The sequence below is a fragment of the Dermochelys coriacea genome, chromosome 7 (genome assembly GCF_009764565.3).
Source record: "Dermochelys coriacea isolate rDerCor1 chromosome 7, rDerCor1.pri.v4, whole genome shotgun sequence".
Lineage (NCBI taxonomy): Eukaryota > Metazoa > Chordata > Testudines > Dermochelyidae > Dermochelys > Dermochelys coriacea.
Window position 1 is genome coordinate 100,288,904 of NC_050074.1, and position 6,146 is coordinate 100,295,049.

General features: G+C 40.2%; 1 long non-coding RNA gene across 2 annotated transcripts; it reads left to right on the plus strand.

Moving 5' to 3' along the window:
- The first annotated feature begins 1,152 nt into the window (after nucleotides 1–1,152).
- LOC122461056 lies at nucleotides 1,153–3,622 on the plus strand. 2 transcript variants are annotated; one of them, XR_006282758.1, is made up of 3 exons: nucleotides 1,153–1,245; nucleotides 2,288–2,364; nucleotides 3,589–3,622. It is a non-coding gene; the product is annotated as an uncharacterized LOC122461056 (long non-coding RNA). The 2 variants fall into 2 exon arrangements; XR_006282757.1 differs by lacking the exon at nucleotides 3,589–3,622 and adding an exon at nucleotides 3,147–3,186.
- Nucleotides 3,623–6,146: the final 2,524 nt, after the last annotated feature.

The following is a 6,146-nucleotide window of genomic DNA, read 5'->3' on the forward strand; positions in this document are numbered from 1 at the left end:
ATTATATATAGGCCAGGATCACTGATCTTCAAAGGGAATTCACCCCACAAGAGGAAAAGTGGTCATCTTGGGTATTCCCAAGCAAGCAAGAGTAAGAATAGCCCTGTTAGTGGAAGATGTACTGAAGACCTGATCCTGCAAATATTTATACATCCATGCAGTCCTGTTGAGTCTAATGAAATTATGCACATGCAAAAAGTTAAGCATGTACATAAGCATTTGCAAGAATTAGGCTCCTCTGAATAAAGAAGCTGTTTCTAAATTCTCTGAGCTCCTCTTAATTTTTCTCTACTGCTTCATATGATCTCAGAAGGTCCCACAAACAGAATCCCTCTTCTTTTCTGTACTTCTGTATGCCAGCCATGTCCCCTCAGTATATCTTGTTTTCTAAACTTACAGGGAGGTTTTCAATGTCACAGTGGGGAATTAGATACCCATCTTCCACGTTGGCCTTTGAAAATGTCCCCCATAGGTGTTTTAGTCCCCATTCATAGTGGTAAACTCTGAGCCTTTAAATTATGCTTTTTGCCCTATGATATGTTCAAAGCTTTCCTTTTAGTATGACACCTAAAGGTGTGCACAGTAGTCTGGAGTTACTTTTAATGATAGATGCAGTGTGGTTTTGCTCTCTTATTTCCCACTATGTATTCAAAGATCCTTTTAGTTTTCTTGACTGCCACCTAGAATTACACTTTGTTTCAGATCTCAACTAACCTATCTTAAATCGTTGTGCTGCAAATTTATTTGGTGTATAGGCATGTTGAAAATGTAGTTAGTATTCCAACTCTTTGACCCTATCCACATCACCTTTTATTTTCCACTCATTTAACTACAGACAAATAATTCTGTATTGTTAGCACATCGTCTTTCCACTTTTCTGATTGTGTTTGAACACACATAAAACACTATATGTATTTGATTGGTCTGTGTTGGCCAAATCCACTGCTGATTCATACCCAATCTGAAGGAGTGTACCTGACCTTTTGTGGCCCCCTGCTGGAGTCCCTGAGGTCCCACTACACCCCACCCCAGGAAGGAGCAGCAGAGGTTGATTCTCCAAGCCTGCCTAGAGAGGTCTCCTGGAAGCAGACATTTGAGCCCTGCAGGCTCAGATAAAAGGAGCTGCAGGGGTTGAGTAGGTCAGTTCTTGTCTGGCAGTAGAAGGGTTAGTGCTGGTCAAAGCTGTGTGATGGCTGCATTTGCTTAAGCTGGGAGAAGGAGGGCCTGAGAACTCTAGCCCTAAAGGTAAGGGAGGAAGAAAAGGGGGGCAGGCAGGAAGAGGCCCAGGGAATGCAGCAGGAAATAATTAAGGGTAACAGTATGTTGCTACTGATTGTGGGGCCCTGGGTTGGAATCTGGAGTACTGGATGAACCCTGGTTTCCCCCCACTGGCAAAGTGACCTAAGCCTTGTGAAGAGGACAAGGTTCTTTTAGGTTTCAGAGTAGCAGCTGTGTTAGTCTGTATTCGCAAAAAGAAAAGGAGTACTTGTGGCACCTTAGAGACTAACAAATTTATTAGAGCATAAGCTTTCGTGAGCTACAGCTCACTTCATTGGATAGGGGCTTGATTTAAAGAGCCCAGAGGTAAGGCTAAAGACCCTGGTGGGGGCAGACAGTTTGGTGAGAAACCAGAAAGGAGTCCAATTTTGATTGTGTGACTTGGTGAGAGGGCTGAGCCACTGAAGACCTGCCAAGCAAGGCTGACAATCTACAGGGGTAGGAAGAGGCCTATAGTATCAGATGCAGCAGCAGGAGGTGCTCAATAGGTGAGTGCCCTCATCACAACTGTGAATTCCCTTTAACACAGGAGCTGCCCTACCTGATGAGACTAGCAGTCCATCTTGTTCATTATTCTGTCTCTGTCAAAAAACAGTACCAGATGCTTCAGAAAAGGTGCAAGAAACTTCAGAGTAGACAATTTCCTATGAATAACCTGCCTAAAAGGTTATCCTGATATCACCAGTTTGTGGTTGGTTTAGGCCTGATGCATAGCCCTTATTTTTCTAAATCCTATTCAGTGCAAATATAGATTGATCATTTTTTATTCCTACTAAGCCCTGAGCCTCAATGATATCTTGTTACCATGAATTCCCAAGGTCAATTGTGCATTGTGTAAAAATGGTGTATACATTTCATTAAATGTCCCATTGTTCTGTATTATGTTGGGTCTAGGAGCACCTGTATTTACCTTCTCTTTACCATTTGTTGTTTTGCATATCTCTAGGATATCCATCTTATTCATCTCCTCTAAACTAAACTGTCTTAATTTTTTTTTTCAATTTCTCAGGTGTCTAATGATTGTTGTCACCTATTTCTGCTCAACATCTTTGAGACAGTGACCAGACCTTGAATACAGTACTCCAGGTAAGGTCATACAGTTGGCCTCTGTAAGGACATTACAATATTTATAATACTCTAATGTTATCTTCTATTCCCTTTTTATACACCCTAACACTTTTTAAAAAAAAGTTTGGTGATCAACATTACACACTGAGCAGATATTTTCACTGAGACCATTGTTTCAAATAAATCCCAGGATCTGTTCCTGGGTGTAACTATTCATGTAGAATGCCTCATTGTGTATAGATCAGATTATTCCTTACTTTGCATTTGAAAACACTGAATGTCATCTGCCATTATGCCACCAACCGCTTTTGCTTTGTTACATCTCTCTGAAATTCTTTAGTTTTCTCAAGCTTTGACTGCTTTAAAAAATTTGTCATTGTCAGTTTTTCCCACCTCACTGTCCAGCACCTAATCCAGAACATAAAGAACTTCAATCCTAAATATAGAACCTTTCACTGCCCATTGTTTACTTACAATCTTGAAAACTGACAAATCATTCCTAAACTTTGTTTTCTGTCTCTTACTGAATATCTAATTCATGATAGAACTATCAAGCCTGCAGCTTTTTTGAATTTTAATCATAAGACTTTCAAAGACCTAGTTAGACATAATGTAACTTAGTCTAAGGTAACTTCCCACCAGTCTATAGGCACTTCTCCTCTTGCTAGTGAGCTGTATTTGCTTCCTTTACATTACTCAGTATACTTAGTCAAGAACACTAGCATTGTCTGATTTTAATACCTCTGAACTTGTTCTTGCTTGTATGACAACTAGTTCCTTTATTTTTTGCTTTCTCCTAGAAAATGTACCGCAGTCTGTGTTTTTACCACATTTCCCTGCTGAATACTAAATTTTTAATGCTTGGGGAATCTAAGGCTTGTAAAATAAGCCAAGTGGGATTCCTGAAAATACAGTGCATCACCTTGAAAGTTGTGAGGTCCATCAGCGAAGGCTTCACTTGGCTTGGGTGTGCAAAATCTCAATTGTTTTAATTACATTTTATTTTGATGAAGTTTTCTGACCTAAACTTTGTGATCCTGATTTATTATAGATTGCTGGTTACTGTTGCAAAATGTCCATGAATATTCATCCAAACGTTGTCAGTAGAGCATGAAGTTCTTTAATGTGATCCAACAGCTTATTGGGTTACCTGAGGAGGTTGGTTGGCAGCTGCAGTCTGGTTACTAATATACAGGTGTCTGTAGTTAAAAAACTGATCACAACTGGCACCCATGTTGGCAGCCTCAGCAGGGAGACCAAGGACTGAATAAGCTCAGAAGCTGATGTGTCTCACCAGCAGTGATGAGAAAGTAATATGTAGTACATTGCACTGCCCTAAGCTAAAATACTTCTGTTAACAAAGTTTCCCCTTTTGTCAAAATGGCATCTTTATGAACCACTGTTTTTTGAAAAGCAAAGTTTGGTATCTTCTTATTACCCAGGGTTAATGACCATGTCTATTAAAATGAGTTATTTTTAAAATTCTGTTTCAGAATCTCATGGGACATGAAGAGTGGCTGAGTAGCGGTCAATACACATAAAAGCTGATGCAAAATGTTTCATCGGTTTCTATGAGATTCTGTACTTATAGCAGTCTCAAAAGAATGTCTTTTTTTTTTTAGATTCACAGAGAATAAAAAGACTTCCAGACCTATTGAAATTGAAACTAGGAAACATCTACTAGATGTCTTTCATCACTCAGACAAAATTGTTAAACATTTCATAACATACCAGTATGTATCCTCCAGAGTCAGACAGATACAGTCTAAGATAATGGAGCCATTTTATCCCTTTTATAGGCTATTCATTGCAGCTGGGCATATTAGTAACTGAGCTCTGATGAACAATAGTTCAAAGGACTGGATTTTCCTTTCCATTTCTGTAAATAGAAGGGCACTAATATTGAGTACATTTGGTACGAGCAAGATAGTAAAAGAAGGACTTGTTGGCTGGATAACATCCTCCTTTTTCCAGGACCCTGTAACAGTTCATCTACTGGAGTATCGGCCCTTAAATTTTTGTAGGAAGGGCCTGGGATTTAATTGATTCATTCTCTCTTCTCCTCCCCCCAGACTATGGATATCCTCGTAGGAAATCTAAGTAGATAGTACCAGAAGCACCATTTGCTTAGGATGTGTGCCTGCCTCTCAAGGGTATTTGAAGTAGGGTAGGGGTGTTGTAGGTGGATTGTGCAGCATGGGTACCTGGGGAATGGCAACAAAAGAAGTTCTGCTTCTCAGGCCTTGTCTACACTTGCATAGTAAATCAACCTAAATTATGCTATTCCAGCTACATGAATAATGTAACTGGAGTCACATTGCCTATTTCTCCATAGATCTGTAGAGCTGGGAGGCCCCTAAATTTCTTTATCCAAGAAAACTAGAAGAAAACCTGTGTAGTTTCCTGTGGCTGTCTGGTTTTTGGATCTCATTTCCCTCCAGCAGGATATTCCTTCCTACCTCCCACAACTAACTTTAAGGCTAACACAGAATAAATCACAAAGCTATTTGATAATATATCTGAAGATTTATATTTTTGGAGAGCATAGCTTTATGCAATTGCATAACCATGAAATGTCAGTGTCACTGGCAGGCCAGTGAAGAGTTACTATTTTAAAAACTGATATTTTTAAAGTTTTTCAGATCTTTATAATATTCTTTGTAACACATGTCCATGGCATTCTAGCCATATCATCTTAGTAACTGTTCAGTATTAGGCACTGAGTCAGTAAACACTTGCTCATGAGAATACTCTCCTTGACTTGAGTGGAGCTACTCACATGAATGAAGTTATATGTGAAAAAGTTTGCAGGATTGGAATCTTTATATGAGCTATAAATACAGTCACTCCACTAGCTTTAGTTTCAATGAACAGCTCATATCATCACATTCTAATAAGGCCTCCAGTGAGACCCTGATCCCCACTCCAACCCTTTTAAATAAGGGCAGAGGACTGGAGTGGTGTAAAGAGGGTCAAAAACTCCCAGATCCAGCTACAGGAAAACTACCCAGGCACAGGAACTGAGGAAGACAGCCATAGATTTACTCTGAAGATTTCTTCACACTTCAGTGCAGAAGCATGCGAGGGTAGGACTAGGCAGTAGGAATGGTATGACAACTGCAGAAGGGGGTGGAGCCACAGCCTAAAGTGTTGCGGAGGGTGCTGGGCTGCACTGCTGGCCATAGATGGTGACAGGATAAAATAACTTGGGGAGCCCTCCATTATTGTGAGAATTTTGGGGAGAGTCACTCCAGCCACTGGAGCAGTGCAGAATCTCAAGTGTGCAAAATCACTTTTTTTCCCCCTGGGCTGAGAGTTCTCACGCTTTGTTGGGTAGCTATATTAAAAGTAAAGAATCAAGACTAAATGTTTATGGAAACTTCAATTACCTGTGATATTGTGATCCTAAGAGCACCCCAGTGTCAGATGGCAAGGGACTCCCTGGTATGTCGGAGTTTCATCTGGCTTGACTAGCCTAGTGGAAACCCATTTTAGATACAGTGAGTTGGGGTTTGAAAGGTGTCCTATGTGAATGAGGACACACTGATCATTAATATTATGAAATGGATGTATTAACCCTACATGAAGAATTATGGGTACTCAATATTAGGCTTTAAAGTCAGTGACAAAACAAAGGGAGAAAAAGAGAGAAACAGTTTTCTGCCAGCTACTTGTCTCCTATGTACATTAAGCATGGTGGAATCAAATAATGCAAGCCCCCTCCACCTGATGATTTGCATATAAATGGGAAGTCCCCAGGAGGGGAAGAAAAGCATGAGGTCATCCTAACTCAGGGCAGG